The following is a 19583-nucleotide window of genomic DNA, read 5'->3' as shown; positions in this document are numbered from 1 at the left end:
TATCCCACCTGAATTTAGAGACCATCTCAAGAATAGAATTGACGCGTTGAACACTAATGACTGAAGACCAGATGAGTTGTGGAATGACATCATACATGAAGAAAGAAAGAGGACATTAAAAAGACAAAAAAGAAAGAAAAGGCCAAAATGGATGTCAGGAGAGACTCTGAAACTTGCTCTTAAACATCGAGCAGCTGAAGTAAAAGGAAGAAATGATGAAGTCAAATAGCTGAACAAAAGATTTCAAAGGGCAGCTCAAGAAGACAAAGTAAAGTATTATAATGACATGCACAAAGAGCTGGAAATAGAAAACCAAAAGGGAAGAACACACTTGGCATTTCTCAAGCTGAAAGAATTGAAGAAAAAATTCAAGCCTTGAGTTACAATACTTAAGAATTCCATGGGGGAAAATTAAAAAATTAAACAATGCAGAAAACATCAAAAGAAAATGGAAGGAATACGGTCATTATACCAAAAAGAATTGGTGGAAATTCAATCATTTCAAGAGGTAGCATGTGATCAGGAACCAAAAGTACTGAAGGAAGAAGTCCAAGCTGCACTGAACGCACTGGCAAAAAACAAGGCTCCAGGAACTGAGATGTTTCAACAAATGGATGCAGCGCTGGAAGTGCTTACTCCTCTATGACAAGAAATTTGGAAGACAGCTACCTGGCCAACTGACTAGAAGAGATCCATATTTATGCCTATTCCCAAGAAAGGTGATCCAACCAAATGTGGAAATTATAGAATAATATCATTAATATCACACGCAAGCAAAATTTTGCTGAAGATCATTCAAAAGCAGCTGCAGCAGTACATCGACAGGGAACTGCCAGAAATTCCAGCTGGTTTCAGAAGAGGACGTGGAACCAGGGATATCATTGCTGATGTCAGATGGATCCTGGCTGAAAGCAGAGAATACCAGAAGGATGTTTATCTGTGTTTTATTGACTATGCAAAGGCATGCAGCTGTGTGGATTGTAACAAATCATGGATAACATTACAAAGAATGGGAATTCCAGAACACTTAATTGTGCTCATGAGGAACCTTTACATAGACCCAGAGGCAGTTGTTCGGACAGAACAAGTGGATACTGATTGGTTTAAAGTCAGGAAAGGTGTGCATCAGGGTTGTATTCTTTCACCATACCTATTTAATCTGTATGCTGAACAAATAATATGAGAAGCTGGACTATATGGAGAAGAACAGGGCATCAGGATTGGAGGAAGACTCATTAACAACCTGAGTTACGCAGATGACACAACCTTGCTTGCTGAAAGTGAAGAGGACTTGAAGCACTTACTGACAAAGATCAAAGACCATAGCCTTCAGTATGGATTATACCTCAACATAAAGAAAACCAAAATCCTCACAAATGGACTAAGAGGCAACATCATGATAAACGGGGAAGATTGAAGTTGTCAAGGTTTTCATTTTACTTGGATCCACAATCAACACCCATGGAAGCAGCAGTCAGGAAATCAAAAGACATATTGCACTGGGTAAATCTGCTGCAAAAGACCTTTTTAAAGTGTCACCTTGAAGACTAAGTTTCGCCTGATTCAAGCCATGGTATTTTCAATCACATCATATGCATGCAATAGCTGGACGATGAATAAGGAACACTGAAAAAGAACTGATGACTTTGAATTGTGGTATTGGCGAAGAATACTGAATATACTATGGACTGCCAAGAAGACAAACATACCTGTCTCGGAAGAAGTACAACCAGAATGCTCCTTAGAAGTAAGGATGGTGAGACCGTGTCTTACATACTTTGGACACATTGTCAGGAAGGATCAGTCCCTGGCGAAGGGCCTCATACTTGGTAAAGCAGAGGGTCAGCGAAAGAGAGGAAGAACATCAACAAGATGGATTGCCACAGTGGCTGCAACAGTGGTCTTGAGCATAACAATGATTGTGGGCATGGCGCAGGACTGGGCAGTGTTTTGTTTTGTGGTACACAGGGTTGCTATGAGTCGGAACTGACCCGAGGGCACTTAACAACAACAAAGGCTGCCTGCATTCCATGGCCTGTAGCCCTTTTCTCCATCTTTAAAGCCAGAAGTATAGCATCTTCAAATCTCTATTATCTCTATCTCTTTCTGTCACCTCTTCCTCCATTGTCACATCTCTCCCTCTGATTTTGACTCTCCTGTCTCCCTCTTATAAAGATCCTGGTAAGTACATTGGACCCATGTGGATAATCCAGGATAATCTCCCTGTCTTAAGATCCTTAACTTAATCACACTTGCAAAATTCCTTTTGCCATGTAAAGTAACATGGGAGTTAGATGTGGACATGTCGGGCGGGGGGGAGGGGGGCATTACTTTGCCTACCACAGATTGAGCACCACTGTCTGTGAATTTCATGAGTTCAACCCTGGAATTTAACATTGTTTTCTCTTTCTTTGAACAGATACCTATTTGTTGCAGATGAACTTCAGTCCTTCCCAAAAAATTAACTTAATAAAACCCATCAGAGACAAATTACTAAAATTATTAGAGTAATAAAATTAATGACCCTGAGTTAGTTACTGTAATTTTTCAACCTTTTTAATCTGAGTTTTAAATCTTATACATTGGTGAATACCACCAGTAGTGATGGAAGTGTACTGACGATACTAAATTTGTCCTGTGTACAAAGCACTTATAGTGAAAGCTTCAAAAGGAAGCATCTTGGAGTACATACTCACTCTTTCATGTTTAATACGTTAGGTCCATGCAAGAAGGAAGATCTCACTTTACATTCCGATTTTTTATTTCTAACCCTTCACAAATTTTTCCACATGTATCATCACTTACATTCTGTGAATCCAGACATATTACAGAGATCTTTGACTAGCCCTTTTCCCCGCCCCTAATGAACCATTTATCTAAAAATCTACAGTTGTGTTTCAGTGAAATTTAGGTTATAATTCAAGTTGAGGGGAATCACATATCATTATATGAATGCATACAGCATTTAGTAGAGAGTCACATATGTATTTATTTTTACAATGACACATTTCTGGAAAAATACATAAGAAATTGTTAACAGATGTTACCTATGGGAGTGGAACAGGAATCAAGCAAGGGCTTGATAGACATTTACTGTTCATTTTATCTCATTTAATGTACTGGTTGAATTGTTAATAGGTGCATATTCTACTTTTAAAATTACAAAAACTTAAAAAAAAATTTTAAACAGTATATGGTCTAGGTAAAACACAAAGATTAAATATATTTAGGAACAATGTTTTATGTATTTCTGTATCCTCATAATGCTTTATACATTATGATACTCAACAAATGTTGAATAAGTAAATAGTGAATAAATGAACATATCAGCCTTACTGTCTGAAATGGGGAGAGGGAAGCCAACATGATAGACCATCTGTGGAATGTCATTCCAGAAAGCATCCTTGAGAGAAAAATCACAGTGAAACAGGGTATATCTGATTTTCCTGCCAGGAAGATATCAATTTAAAACATAAATGCAAAATAGGCCGTGATCTAACTCCAAAATGTCTACGGGGATGTAATTTTGTATGGAAGAATATGATAGTTTGCATGGAAACTAGAAAAAGAAAAATTATAAAGTGAACCTTTATTGATATTTCTCCTGAACTGGTCAGGAGACCACATTGTATTTGTAAAAGGTCTGAGCCCAGCTTTTTAGGTAGAAATGCCCCTAACATGCAGAAGGATGATTCATCTATTTTCCCCAGTTCTCTAGAAATTTCTTCAAAATCATCTAATTACATTTGCTTTTTTTTTTTTTAGTTTCGTGCTTATCCAGCCACCTTCTGACCTACAACTTGGTTTCCTAATTGTACATGCCCATCATCTGAAAAAAAAAATTTTTTTTGAAAACAAGAAAGGCAGGAGGTTTATGCTATTTGTTAAGCAAGAGAGGGTGTTTTATGAAGACAACTTCAGTTCTGTTTATCAGGCTGTATACAGATTCCATTGCAGGTTAAGAACTAACATTTTAGGTATATAAGTCTCTTTTAAGATGATTAGTAGTTTCCCAGTACCTAATCATCTCTTGAGTGAACTGGTTTGAATTCTTAAGCATACAAATCTGAGGACTAAAATTTAGACCTATCAATGTGGCCCTGAAATTCAACCCATAACAGCCTACAGGCATCTCTATAACCTTCATCAGTGCAACAACACTTATTTTGTTCTGCATTCTTTCTCCATTTAAGTAATCTTTTGTAAGGAAAAAAAGTACAAGGGAGAAATTTTAGGAAAAAATACAAGACAGACTAAAATGATCTTAGATAGCTGAATTTCTGAATATCTGAACCATTGATAATACCAGGGTTTATCCTATAGGTTTAGAAGGAACCAAATGTAATTTAAGATGGAGAGAAGAGCATTTAGTACTTTGGTAAGGCCACGAACATTATATCCATTTGATCTTAGCCTCTGGGCTAATCAAGTTCATTGTGCTCATATTTTTAAGCACTCTTATGAAGATAATCATAGTGTAAATGAAATTTTTAGATGTGGAAATATACATTTACAATTTAGATAGATTTTTCCAAATCAAAAAGTCGCTTACATTTATATACCAACAAAATATTTTTGTTTCTTCACATCCTCACCCACATTGTTTTTGTTGTTAGGTGCCATCAAGTCAGCTCTGACTCATAGCAACTCTACAGGGCAGAGTAGAACTACCCCATAGGGTTGCCAAGGACCAGCCAGTGAATTTGAACTGCCGACCTTTTGGTTAGCAGCCAAGCTCTTCACCACTGCACTGCCAGGGCTCCTTACCCACACTAGGTTTTATCAATCTGATTAACTTTTCCAATCTGATAATTGGAAAATTATATTGTTCTGTAATTTGATTTTCCTTAACTGTGGATACACTATTGTGCCAATAGGCTATTTGTATTTCTTCTCAGTATTCGTTTATGTATGGTCTTTGCTCATTTTTCTATTCAGTTGACAGTCTTTTGCTTGCTAATTTGTAAGAGCTATTTTTTTTATTTGTATGTTAAATGAACCCTTTATCTGTCATATGTTGACAGTGTTTTTTTCTTAGTTTGTTGTTTGTCGTTTACATTTGTTATTTGTCATTATTTGTAATTCAAGGTGAGTTTTTTTGACACAGTAAGTATTTACTAAGAAAGTATAAAGTACTTTTGTCCACACCACCTCCCTACCAATGAAGGGGACGCCACACCGCATTGTATTTCTAAAAGGTCTGAGCTCATTATACTTTGTCCTAGGAATGCCCAGCCCTTCATAGAAGATTAAACTGGACCATTCCACAGATAGATGGGATAGACAATGTTTCTCAGTGAGAGCTCTAACGGCTCTTTGGGCGGTCTTCATTGGGCATCCCTGGCTTCTGGGCATGCCAGTTATTAAGATAACAAGGAAAATGCAACCACACATTTTTCAATACTCCTACCATTCTCAGCAAGAAGAAGGTACTTAAAATTGAAAATATTGTATTAGCTTCCTAGAAATTGATGGAGGTAGCAGGTTCCAAAACCACAGATATCGGTGTCTAACTTTCCCAGGAGAAAGTAGGGCCTCTGATGGCACTCTGGCTTATGGGCACAGGAGGTACGAACGCTAACCTCCACGGCCTTGGGAGTTGAGATACTATGACAAAACTAGGAACAGAGGATGTAGATTCATTAAATAGGCTCAATAAACTTAGCCAATGCACATCTCAGTGATGGTTATTACCGACTGAGGACCAGAGGTCCTTAACCAAGATTCCAAGCTGTGCAAGCCACTGAAAACTCTTGCGCAACCATAGAAACTCAGGCATTCTGGCTTTACAACCTGAGTTCATAGTAAGAGATCACTAATACAGGCTGTACGTGTATAAGATATATTTCAGCTCCTCTCTCTCTGGACCCCTCCCTTGCCCCACAAACTGTCAGAATAGCATTATCATGTCTGTCTTATCTTTGAGTCTGTTCCCTGTTCATTCCAACCCCCATCTACCCATCCATTTCTTTTTGTCCCTCAGGTTGATGGCAACAAAATTTTTAAGGTTGCCTCAGGCATGAAACTCCAATCATGATTAGTGTCAAAAGGACTATACTTGACAGGAAAAACAAATTCTGTTGTGGCCATCAAGTATTTGATTATTACCATAAATAGAACAGGTGACTAAATAATAGCAAATTCAGGTAATGAACAACTGGATGAATTTGCATTCTTAGTCTTCAATAGATCTGGATTCTTGTATTTCATCCACCTGTAGGGCACACAACTTTACCTACATCATTTGCATCTAAAAATAGGGTCAATCATATATTTCCCTATTACTTTGTGAAGGCACTGAGAAGACTCTGAAATTTGGAAAGAATAACAAAACACTTGTGAATAAGCTCTTGAAAATGTGTTAACTACCAGATCACTGGAATGATGTCTAAATAAATATTTCAATAGATGTACAAAGAAGAATGTCATACAGATGAACTCTTATGTACCATCAGTGAAGGCCTCCAAAGTTAAGAGAGTTGCCCAGAGTTCAGCCTTTTCAATCAGAGAGAGTGTGTGGTAAGACACTTATTAATAAAGGGCCCTATCCAAAAGTGTATCTGCTGGTACAGACACTAGCCTGTGTGAGACAAGAACAATCTGAGACAAACCAAAAGAAATTTAGTCTAAATGGACTATTCCCACACTGGTTACAGGTTCTAACCAGTTCCTTAATGACCACTATCAGCAAGGTGGCCATTCAATAAACCCCAGAGTCATTCTTGACACTTCCCTCTTGTTCCTGCTCCTTAGCTAAATCCTAGAGCTTCGACCTCCAATGTAAAGAACAAATCCACCCATTTTTCTGTATCACTCCTGTACACACCTCAGTCCAAGCCTCCATCATCTCTTGCCTGGACCAGCCTTCCATTGGTACAACACAGCAGCCAGAGGAATCTTTTAAAACTGCCAAGGAGAGCTCATTTTTCCTACCAAAAATCCTTTGATGGCTTCCCAAAATACTTTAGATATAATCCAAATTGCTTAAAGTGACCCATAAGATCTTCATGATTTTGGCCCCTGCCTCCCTCACTACTTCCTTTTATAGTACTTGCCACCTTTCAATCCCTCAGACCCACCAAATTATTTTCTGCCTCAGGCCATCATGCTTACTGCTCTCTCTACTTTAAATCTTTTTTTGCCTATTCTTTACCAAAACAAAACAAAAAAAAACCCTTGCCATCCAGTCGATTCCGATTCACAGTGACCCTTAAGGTCGGAGTAGAACTAACTGTCCCATAGGGTTTCCGAGGAGCGCCTAGTGGATTCGAACTGCCAACCTTTCAGTTAGTAGCCATAGCTCTTAACCACTACACCACCAGGGTTTCCATTCTATACCTGCATAACTAATTTATCCTTGAGATAACAGCTTAAATGGGACTTTGTGAGAAAGGCCTTCTCTGGCTCCTCAATTTAAATTAGGCCCCCTTTTATTTATGTCCATCACACTTGTTATTTTCTTTCATATAATTCACAAGTTACCATTTATTTATTTTGTATACGTTGTTAGTTGCCTTCAAGTCAGTCCCCAATCCATGATGATCTCATGCACACCTGACCAAAACTCTGCCCAATCCTGAAACGTCCCCATGATCGGTTGTAGATCAGACAATTCCATCTTCAGGCCTTTCTTCCTAGTCCATCTTAGTCTGGAAGCGCCACTGAAACCTGCTCAGCATCTTAACAACACACAAGACCGTGTAGTGGCTATGCATGAAGTGTATTGGCTGGGAAATAAATTCTGAACCACCAATGCCCCCATTTATATGTATCAATTTGTTTTGGTCTCCCTCACCAGACTAGAAGCTCCAAGAGGGCAAGAGCCATCTCCCCTTTGTTCACCACTGAATGCCCAGTGTCCAGCACAGTACTTGGCATAATAAATATATTTTTTAAATGAATGCATGACCCTGTAAGGTAGATAACTTTATATTACAAATGAGGTCACTAAGATCCAGGGTTAAACAACTTTTAAAACTGGGAATAGTATTCTGATGTCTGACTAGAAGTTATTAGGATTTTTCTTCCCCTAGCATGTTGCTATGAGTCAGAATCGACTCCACGGCATTAGGTTTTTTTTTTTTTTAGCATGTTCTATTTGACTCTGAGGACTATTAGATTTATTACGTTCTAGACCAGTATTGTGGCTTCTACTAAGATTTTCCTGATGGCCACAAATGCATTCACGTGCATCTACATAGACTTGTGGTCTAAGTGGTGAAATTTTCTAGGATTTCTTCTTTAAGAATATTTTCTGATTTTTCTTTTCACTCAGCTATAATTCCTGATCTCCGGAAAGCATTCAGTTCATCAGTGTAAGGCACAGTGAAATAACTGGCAAAGAATGGGCATTTTTTGCTAGGTCAGTAAAGGTGCTTAGATTTGAGCAGTCATTCTAAAAATTAAAAAAATTAACTTTACAGAGTGTTTTCCCCAACGTATTTTAACTTCTGGCAGATTAGTTTTTCCTGTGTTTGTACTTACAGAAACAGACTCAGTATGTACTTCTGTGTATGGCTTCCTTTGCTGAAATTAATGTTTGTGCAATTCATCCCTTTTGTTGCCTGGAGATGTAGATTGTTCCCATTGCTGTATAGTATTCCATTGTATGGGCACTGTGTGAATTTATTCACTTATTCTATTGCTGATGGTCTTCTGGATTGTTTCCACTTGGGGGCTGTTGCAACCAATGCAGCTATGAACATTCTGATACCCTTCTGTCGGTGCACGTAAGTATGCATTTAGGTGTTTGGCTGTGTATCTACAACTGCTGGGTCGCAGGGTATGCAGCTTTAGTAGGTAATGCCAAACTTTTTCAAAGGAGTTGTACCCATTAAATTTCAGTAGCAGGATAGAATTCGTTTACTCCACATCCTTGCGAAGACGTCGTATTTTCTGCCTTTTTTTTTTTTTAATTTCTATTCTAATTTGAAATATAAAAATAACTGAAGCAAAGTTTAGATTGTTTCTGGGAAACCTTTTACTTTTTCTTTTGGTTCTCCGAATTATTAACAATCTCAGACTTCTACTTTGTCCGCTACCCCCAGCGGGCTTCTGGGTGCGTTTTCTATTTTGCTCGACATTTTTGCTCACTCTGCCCCTTGGATGTCGTGCTGAGAAAAAAATGTGTGTATACAAGGCGGGGCAAGTCCTTTGAGGATTCTAGAATTCTGATCACTGGGTGGACGAAACTTAACGCGGGCCTTCTTCCGTCGATTTCTCTTTTCTAGAATCCATGACCTTGGATCTCCTGCTCGACTGTAGTCTCTCTATAGCGCACCGGGTTCCTTAGAGGGGCCGGGAAAGCCCGACAGCCGCCCTCTCCCCTACCAGCCAGAACAGAGGCGGGGTGGAGCGGGGCGGGGCACCGAGCTGGAGCAGAGCTTGCGCAGAGGAAGCCCGGCGCATGCTCCGCAGCGCTTCGGGTCCACAGATGCGGGGAGTTGAGTCTCCCGCGTCCCGCCACCCCCGGCGGAGCTGCTGGTAAGTCGCCCGTTCCTAGCCCTAGCTACCAATAAAGTTTGTTTAAAAAAAACCATAATCGTTCTTAAAAGAGCAAGAGAGGGCACAAGCCAGCCGCACGGCCCCGCCGGGGGGGCTGGCGCGCTGGGAGGAGGTGGCGGCGGCAGCGGTTGCGCCGCGACCAGGAGGAGCCGGTCGCGCCGGGCGGCGGGTCCGCAGCTGGCGGGGAACGGTGAGTAGCGGCTCGCGCTCCGGGGCAGCGGCGTTGCATCCACTCGCCCTTCTCCCAGGGCTGAGGGTTCCTCTGGCGTTTCTGGGGAAGGATCCGCTTAGCCCCGGGGTCCCGGGATGTGCCTCCCTGTGGGGCATGGAGGTGGGGGGGTGCGGCTCCCATCCCCAGGCCCAGGCCCCCGAGCGCCTGCTTCCCCGCCTCTGAGCGCGGTGCCCGAGTCCCGGTGGAGGCGGTGGGCGGCAGCTTGGCCCGGGACTCCCTACCTTCGCGGTTCCGTCTTGCTAGGTGTCGGTCCCTTGAATTGCCTCGTGAGCGGGGAAGAGCTGGGATGGGGGGCGGGGTGGGAGGCGAGGCGCTGCCGCCCCTAGCCTGGCCCAGAGCCGATCTTCTCGCCCTCCCCCACCCCGTATGGAGAAGGGGTAACCTAGGCTGGGAAGGACACCAGCAAGAGGCGTGAAGTGCCTGTGTTAGGTGTAATGGGGAAGAGAATCCCTAGCTCCAACCTGGCTTCTCCCCCTGGTGGCACAGTGGTTAAGAGCTTGGCCGCTGACCAAAAGGTTGGCGGTTCGAATCCACCAGCCGCTCCTTGGAAACCCTACTGCTTTGTCCTCTGGGATGGCTCTGAGTTGGAAGCCACCTGACCGCAACTGGTTTTCTCCCCGCTTGGTCCGCTTCTTTACCCGGGCCCCACCCTTGCCTAGTTTCTTGCTCACAAACTGCTAGAATATGAACGAGCCAGGCTGCACTATTTCATTGACACTGGCTGCCGCAGAATTACTTTACTCGGAGATTGGAGAAGCCATCTGCAGCTCCTGAGGGTGTGTGACCCTATAGGACGGGGTAGAACTGCCCCATAGAGTTGAGGGTGTGTGAGAGTGTAGTAATTTCACTCTCAGGACCCAGTGAAGTGGCACTAGGCTCTGAAAAGGGCCGTTAACTTCTCTCGGTTTTATGTAATTACTAATATCTGCTTGGAGCCATGGTGGTGCAATGGTTAAAACGCTGGACTGCTAACCAGACAGGTTGGAGGTTCGAAACCACCAGCGGCTCCACAGGAGAAAGATTCGTAGAGATTTACAGCCTTGGAAATCCAGTGGGATTGCTATGAGTCAGAATAGAGTCAACGGCAGTGGGTTTGGTTTTTGGTTTGACATCTATCTGCAAGGTAACTTCATTAAATCTAAGAAAATTTTGAGCATTTTTATAAATATATCTGTACAGTTCTACTCTGTCCTTTAGAGTTGCTATGAGTCGGAATCGACTGGACAGCAACGGGTTTGGTACTTAAGGACAGGCTATTATGAAAAACTACCTTTTTGACGGCTCAGTTAACTCATCCTAGCTACTTAGGGACATAGTACTTTAAGTCTGTTAAAGTGGTGGCTAAGAATCTCAAGACTGTGTTAAAACCTGATTCCATGATTTCTTATTTCAATTTTTTATTTTTTAAATCATGAGGAGTTGTGCAGTTCTATGAATTTTAAATTAATGTAACTACCACTACAGTCAGTGTATAGAACAGTTTCGTCACCCCAAAAAAACTCCTTCACGATATCCCTTTATAGTCATACCCTCCGCTCACCCCTAACTCCTGGTAAACTGGTATTTTTGAGAATCATATAAGTGGAATCATACAGTTTGTAACCATTTGAGACTGGCTTTTTTTTCAATCAGCTCAATGCCTTTGAGATTCCTCTAAGTTGTATGTATCACTGTTTTATTTTTAGTATTCCCATTGGATGCACAGTTTGTTTATACATCCTCCAATTGGATGACATTTGAGTTGTTTGACATTAAACCAAAACCAAACCTATTGCTGTCGAGTTGATTCCAATTCATAGTGACCCTATAGGACAGAGTAGAACTGCCCCATAGTTTCTGAGGAGCGCCTGGTGGATTCAAACTGCCAGCATTTGGTTAGCACCCATAGCTCTTAACCACTATGCCACCAACATTTCCTGTTTGACATTGAAGGACCTTAAAAAAAAAACCTGTTGCCGTCAAGTTGATTCCAACTCATAGTGACCCTGTAGGATGGAGTAGAACTGCCCCATAGGGTTTCCAAGGAGCGGCTGGTGGATTCAAACTGCCAGCCTTTTGGTTAGCAGCCAAGCTCTTAACCACTGGACCACCAGGGTTCCTGAAGGGCCTCAAAACCCAGTGCCAAACCTAGTGCTGTTGAGTCGATTCCGACTCATAGCGACCTTATAGGACAGGGTAGAACTGCCCTATAGAGTTTCCAAGGAGCGCCTGGCAGATTTGAACTGCCGACCCTTTGGTTAGCAGCCGCAGCACTTAACCACTTCGCCACCAGGGTTTCCTGAAGGGCCTTAGAGCAGCTATTAACAGTCACATATAGATTTTTGTGTGAACGCAAGTGTTCATTTTTCTGGGGTGTTACTAGGAGTGGGGTTGCAGGGTTCTATGGTAAGTGTATGTTTACAAGAAACTGCTGAGCTTATTTTCCAAAGGGGCTGTAAAATTTTGCATTCCTGCCAACAGTGTGCAAGAGTACCAGTTACTCTGCATCCTCTCCAGCACTAGATGTTGTCAGTATTTTTTAATTTAGCCATTCTAATAGGTGTGTAAGGAACCCTGGTGATGCAGTTGTTAAGCTCTAGGCTGTTAACCACAAGATCAGCGCTTTGAACCCACCAGCTGCTCTGCGGAAGGAAAGACCTGGCCATCTGCACCTGTAAAGATTACAGCCTAGGACAGTTCTACTCTGTCATATAGAGTGTCTGTGAGTCGGAATCAACTCGACGACACACAGTAGTAGGTGTGTAGTGGTATTTCATTGTGGTTTTAGTGTGCCTTTGTTGTTGTTGTGTGCCATCGAATTGATTCTCAAAGAGAGTCTATATGACAGGGTAGAACTGCCCCATAAGGTTCCTAGACTGTGGTTTTAGCTAATGGCTAATGCTGTTGAACATCTTTTCATGTGCTTTTTCGCCATCCATGTGGTGTGTCTGTTGACATCTTTTCCTCATTTTTTGAGTTGGTTGTTTTCTTATGTTGAATTTTGAGGGCTCCTTTTTTTCTTTTTTTTTTTTAATATATTCTGGATATGAGTCTTTTGTATGTTTTGTAGATATTTTCTCCCAGTTTGCAGGTTGCCTTTCATTCTCTTAACAGTGCCTTTCTTTCATGGAATAAATATTTTTAATTTTGATGAAGTCCAATTTATCAGTTTTTCCTTTTATGGATCATGTTTTTGATACCATGTCTAAGAACTCTTTGCCTAGCCTCAAGTCAAGAAGATTTTCTCTTGAAAGTTTTCTTCTAATAGTTACAATTTTACATTTAGATCTATGATTCATTTTGAGTTATTTGTACAAGGTGTAAGGTTTAGATCAAGGTCTACACTTTTGCTTGTGGCTGTCCAGTTGTTCTGCTCCATTTGTTGAAAAGACTGTCTTTTTTCCATTGAATTGCATTTGCACCTTTGTAAAAAACTAATAGGCATATTTTTGTGGGTCTGTTTTTGGGCCATTGGTCCATTCAGTTGGTTCCTATAGCTTGTTGCCATGAATCAGAATCAACTCAGTGGCAGCTAACAATATAAGTATTAACTCAGGTAGTGTGTTTTCCTCCGATTTTACTCTTTTTCAAGATTGTTTTAGCTATTATAGTTCTTTTACCTTTCCATGCAAAATTTAGAATCAGTTTGTCTCTGACTAAAAAAACAAAAGCCCTGCTGGTATTTTGATTGGAATTACATTAAACCTAACATAAATCAGTTTGTGGGGAATGGATATTCTACTGTTTTTATTAATTCATTAGTCTTCCAATCCATGAGTATTTATTTAGGTCTTGTCTAATTTCTTTTATTAGAGTTTTGCCATTTTTAGCATACAAATCCTGCACATGTTTTGTTAGATTTATACTTAGACGTATTTGCTTTTTTAGCTATTGTAAATATCATTTAAAAAATTTTCTGTGTCAAATTGTACATCGTTTGTATATGGAAACATCATTGAATGTTGTATCTTGACCTTGGGTCCCGTGACCTTGCTAAACTCACTTAGTTCTGGGTTTTTTTTTTTGGTAGATTTCTTGGGATTTTCTGTCCTATGTGAATAGAGATAATCCCTTTTTTTTTATAAGCTCATTATTTATTTTAGTTGCTTTATTGCACTGGCTAGTACTTCATTTATGCTGTTGAATAAGAGTGGTGAGGTTAGGCATCCTTATTTTGTTCCCAGTCTCAGGTGGCAAAGCCCTTTATTAGGCCGAAGAAGTTTCCTTCTATCCCTAGTTTGCTAAGAGTTTTTCTCACAAATGGATGTTGAATTTTGTCAAATACTCGCTCTGCATCAGTTGGTATGATGATGTGGTTTTTCTGCTTTAGACTGTAAATATGGTGGATTGCATTAATTGATTTTCAGATACTGAACCATCCTTGCATTCCCAGGACCAACCACACTTGGTCATGGTGTATTATTCTTGTATATTGCTGGATTTGATTTACTAATACTTTGTTGAGGATTTTTTACATTATGTTCTTGAAGGATTTTTGTCTATCGTTTTCTTTTTTTGCACTGTTTTTGTGTGATTTTGGTGTCAAGGTAATGCTGGTTTCATAAAATGAGTTGGGAAATGTTTACTCCTCTGCTATTTTCCTGAAGAGATTGTGTAACATTGGTGTTAATCTTCTTTAAACATTTGGTAGAATTCTCTGATGAAACCATCTGGGCTGGAGATTTCTTTTTTGAGTTTTAAGTTACAAATTCACTTTCTTTAATAGTTATAGGACTTTTCCAATTATCTATTTCGTATTGGGTGAGTTTTAGTAATTTGTAAGGCACCCCAATGGTGCGGTGGTTAAGCGCTCAGTAAACGTTGGCGGTTCCAACCGAGCAGCGACTCTGAGGGAGAAACATGTGGAAGTCTGCCTCCCTAAAGATTAAAAAAAAAAAAAAAAGATTACAGCCTTGGAAACCCTCTGGAGCAGTCCTGCTCTGTCCTGTAGGGTCACTTGGAGCTGCAGTCAACTTGATGGCAATGGGTTTTTTATGTTTTTGCTTTTGTTGTAATTTGTGCTTTTTCAAGGAATTGGTCCATTTTATCTGCGTTGTGAAATTTATGTGTGTAGAGTTGTTTGTTGTGTTATTATTTTGATGTCGGCAAATTTTGTAGTTATATCCCCTATTTTGTTTCTGATATTGGTAGTGTCATCTCTCTTTTTTTTTTTTTTTCCAGTTTGTCAGTTTTATCGATCTTTTCAATAAAAGTGTTGATTTTTTCATCGATTATCTCAATTTTTTTTTAATTTCATTGATTTCTGCTCTTTATTACTTCCTTCCTTTTGCTTACTTTGTGTTTATTTTACTCTTCTTTTGCTAGTTTCTTGAGGTGGAAGTTTAAATTATTGATTTGAGACTTTTCCACTCTTCTAAGATAAACATTTAGTACTTGAATTTTTCCCTCTCAACACTGCTTTAGCTGTGTCCCACAGATTTTGACATGTTGCATTTTTACTTACATTAAGTGTTATTATGTTTTGATTTCCCTCGAGTCTTCTTTTTTGACCCGTGGATTGTTTTGAAGTGTGTTTTTAGTTTCCCAATGTTTATAGATTTTCCCGTTAATCTTCTGTTCCTGATTTCTAGTTTGATTCCATTATGGTTAGAGAACAAACTCTGTTTGATTACAGTTATTTTAAATTTGTTGAGGCTTGTTTATGCCCAACATATGGCCTGTCTTGGTATATGTTCAGTAAGTTCTTGAAAACAATGTGTACTCTGCTTTGTTGTATGGGCTGTTCTAGAAGTGTCTATTAGATTCTATTAGTTGATGGCTTTGTTGACTTCTTCTGTATCCTTGCTTATTTTCTGCCTAGTTCCATCAATTGCTGAGAGAGGGGTGTGGGAAGTCTCCAAACACAACTGTGGATTTAGGCATTTCTCTTTTCAGGTCGTCAATTTTTGTTTCGCATATTTTGCAACTCAGTTATTTGGTGCCTACATATTTAGAATTGCTAAATCTTCTTGATGGACTACACTTGTAATGTCCTTCTCTGTCGCTGGTGGCACAGTGCTTAAGAGCTACGGCAAGCTATGGCTGCTAAACAAAAGTTTGGCAGTTCTAATTCACCAGCCGCTCCTTGGTAACACTGTGGGGCAGTTCTACTCTGTCCTTTGGGGTCACTATGAATTAGAATCAACTCGATGGCAGTGAGCTTTTTTTTTTTCCTGTCTCTGGTAATTTTCTTTGCTGTGATGCCTTCTCTATCTGATAAAAATATAGACACTCCTGCTTTCTTTTAATGTTTGTGTGGTGTATCTTTTTCCGCTATTTTACTTTCAGTGAACACATATTATCCTAATTTGAGTTTCCTGTAGACAGCATATAGTTGGGTCGTTTTCTTTTCTTTTCTTTTTTTTAATACAGGCAGCCAATCTCTTAACTGGTGATTTAAACAATTTAAATTTAATGGAATTATTAATACATTAAGACTTAAGCCTGCCTTTAGTTTTGTTTTCTGTTTGATTTCTTTGTTTTTCATTTCTCTGTTTTTGTTTTCCTGCCTTCCTGTGGTTTACTGAACATTTTTTAGAATTTTATTTTGATTTATCTATAGTGGGTTTTTTTGGAAACCCTGGCGGCGTAGCGGTTAAGTGCTATGGCTGCTAACCAAGAGGTCAACAGTTCAGATCCGCCAGGTGCTCCTTGGAAACTCTATGGGGCGGTTCTACTCTGTCCTGTAGGGTCGCCATGAGTCGGAATTGACTTGATGGCAGAGGGGCTTTATAGTGTTTTTTGGAGCCCTGGTGGCACCGTGGTTAGGAACTACAGCTGCTTACCAAAACCTCGGTAGTTCAAATCCACTAGCCACTCCTTGGAAACCATATGGGGCAGTTCTACTCTGTCCTGTAGGATCACTGTGAGTCTGAATCGACTGGAGGGCACACGTTTGTTTGTTTAAAATAGTGTTTTCGATGATATCTCTTTCTGTAACTATTTTAGTGGCTGCTTTAGGTATTAAACTATGTATACGTGTGTCTTATCACAGTCTCACAGTCTACTGGTGTTGACGTTTTACCAGTTCAAGTGAAATATGGAAACCTTATCTCCCTGTATATCCCTTTACCTTCCCCCATTTATAATTAACTATCTTAAATATTTTATGTATACATATGTCAAAAACCACATTAGGCAGTGTTATGATTTTTGCTTCAACTGTCAAACCTAATTTAGAACACTTGAGAGAAGAAAAGTTTATTTACCCATATTTTTGTTCTTACCATATTCTTTTTTCCACCCTGATATTCCAAGTTTTTTTTGTTTTTGTTTCTTTAATCATATCCTTTCTGTTTAGAGTTCTTTAGTTTTTATATTAGCATAAGCATGTTAGTGTCGAATTCTTATTTTCCACCATCTGAGATTATCTTGATTTTCCCCTTCAATCATCAAAAATATTTTCATTACACATATAATTCTGGGTTGCCAGTTCTTTTAACATTAAAAAAATAATGTACCACTTCCTTTTGGCCTCCATGGTTTCTGATAAGAATTCACTGTTGCTTGTATTATTTTTTCCCTTTGTAGATAATGTGTTCTTTTTCTCTAGCTGCTTTCAAGATTTTTTTGTCTTTAGTTTTCAAAAGTTTGACTGTGATGTGTCTTGACATGGATTTTGTTATGTTTATCCTGTTTGGAGTTTGCTTAGCTTCTTGAATCTGTAGATTCTTTGTGTGTGTGTGTGTGTCTTAGGCTGGGTTCTCTGGAGAAGCAAAACCAGTGTAGCATATAAATATATATATAGAGAGAGAGATTTATTTATATCAAGGAAGTGGGTCATGGGGTGTAGAGGCTGGAACATCCCAAGTCATGGGTCAGGATACAGACTTCTCCTGATTCACATGGCCACAGGGGCAAGTGCAGCCAAGATTGGCAGGTCAGAGAGCAAGGCTCTTGCTCACAGGCTGTGAAGATCGATGCATCCCAAGATTGGCAGGCAAGACTGCAGGTAAGCTGCTAGCTCAAGCCAGACGAACAGGAGCCAGCAGCAGGATCCAGAAGTCCCCGAGCCTTGCCAGGACATCTGCTTATATTCATTGCAGGGCACACACCTAAGGAAAATCCTTTCAACTGATTGGCTACTCACAGCAGGTCCCATGATGGGGGTGATCACATATCAAATCTCAACAGGAAGTGATCACACCATTATACAACTGCCCAAGCACTGAGAATCATGGCCCAGCCAAGTTGACACACAATCTTAACCATCACAGTTTGTTCACCAAATCTAGGGAATTTTCAGCCATTATTTCTTCAATTACTTTTTCAGCCCTGCCTTCCTTTTCCTCTCCTTCTGGAACTCCAGTGACACAAATGTTAGCACTTTTTTTAGTTCCACAGGTTCCTGAACCCGTGTCCTTACACCCTCGCCCCCCCCCCCCCCGCCCCAGTCTGTTTTCTCTCTGTTGTTCAGATTGGGTAATTTCTGTTGTTCTGTCTTCAAGTTCACTGATTCTTCCCATTGTCCCTACTATTCTGCTGTTGAGACCACCCACTGATTTTTTTTTTGTTGTTGTTATTGTAAATTTCAGTTCTAAAATGTCTTCATATATTCTGTTTTTTTGCTGAGGCTTTCTATTTTTTTGTTTGTTTCAAGCGTGTTCATTATTGCTCAGTGAAATCATTTTTATAATGGCTGCTTTAAAATCCCTGTTCGGTAATTCTGACATCTCTGTCTTCTTGTTGTTCGTGTCTATTAATTGTCTTTTGCATTCAAATTAAGATTTTCCTGGTTCTGGGTATGTCTCATGATTTTCAGTGGGAACCTGAACATGTTGGGGGTTAATGTTACAGTTCTCTGGATCTTGCTTAAACTTTTTCTTTAGCTGACTTCCTCTGACAGTGCTCCAGGAGGGGAGGGGGAGTACTACCTCTTACTGTCAGGCAGGGAAAAATTCCAGGCTTCCACTGAAACTGAGAGTGGGAGTGGCTCGTCATGAATGCTGGAGGGGGTAGGAGTTCTGGCTCCTCTGCTGGAGGAGGAGCTCCCACTGATACCACCCTGGCTGGGAGGGTGAGGGGCACCTTGTTACTCCTCCTCTTGTGGTCTCCACTGACACCGCAGGGTGTGGGAAGGGTGGTCTCATTACCACTGAATGGTTGTGAAAGTCCTGAATCTCTAATAGGCCTCTCTGACACCACCCTAGCAAGGAGAGAGGTGGGTAACTCATTATTGCTTGGTATAGTGGAAGCCCTGGTCCCCCACATGAAAATCACAGAGTGAGGGTTACCTTTGTTACTTCCCAGTGGGGATGCAATTCCCAACTCCCAAGTTTGCCTTCTTTGACACGGCTCCATTAGGGGAGTGGGGCACAAGTCATCATATCCCCACAAAGGTGAGAGTGTAAGCTTCCTACTCCGTTTTTGCTGGTGTAGTGGGTGGGGGTGAGACCATAGTCTTTTCTGTGGTGTTTGGCGGGAGTAGAGCAATTATTGCCTGTTAGTTTTCTGTTTTGCTAGGCTGCCTCTATCCTTGTCCTTTGGCTAAAGCGAGTTGGCTTTTGTTGAGGCCTTTTCTTTTTTTGTCTTATCTGTGCTCCTTGGTATCTCCTGCTTGCCAACTCCTCCAGTATTCAATCTGGGATATATGAGGTCAAAAGAAAACCCAAAGAACTCACGACTGTGTTGTTCTTCAGCTCCTGTGGTCTCTAGCCACTCTGCCACCTTTTCTCTACTTTGAGAGATTCATGTTTATTTCATATATAATGTCCAGTATATGTAAAGGGCAAAATGCATTAAGTTTTTTGTTGTTCTTTTTAACTTCTCAATCATCTGGAGTGACGAATTATTTAGGAAGGTAGAGAGGGAAAGAAGCTGGTGGTCAGGACTGAACAGAGGCTTATGTTTTTGAGGGAGAGGAAAATTG

General features: G+C 40.5%; 1 protein-coding gene across 2 annotated transcripts in view; it reads left to right on the top strand.

The window, feature by feature from the left end:
- Positions 1-9380: 9380 nt before the first annotated feature.
- Positions 9381-19583, top strand: part of RAB23 (RAB23, member RAS oncogene family) — a 31187-nt gene continuing 20984 nt past the window's right edge. Inside the window, exon 1 of one of the 2 annotated variants that reach the window (XM_049894915.1) lies at positions 9381-9483. The gene's annotated coding sequence lies outside the window, so the exon portion shown is untranslated. Of the gene's footprint in view, positions 9695-19583 lie in introns of both variants that reach the window. The other variant, XM_049894908.1, reaches the window with a different exon arrangement.

The sequence above is a fragment of the Elephas maximus genome, chromosome 1 (genome assembly GCF_024166365.1).
Source record: "Elephas maximus indicus isolate mEleMax1 chromosome 1, mEleMax1 primary haplotype, whole genome shotgun sequence".
NCBI lineage: Eukaryota > Metazoa > Chordata > Mammalia > Proboscidea > Elephantidae > Elephas > Elephas maximus.
The sequence above is the reverse complement of the archived record's forward strand: the minus strand, read 5'-3'. Positions and strand labels throughout refer to the sequence as shown.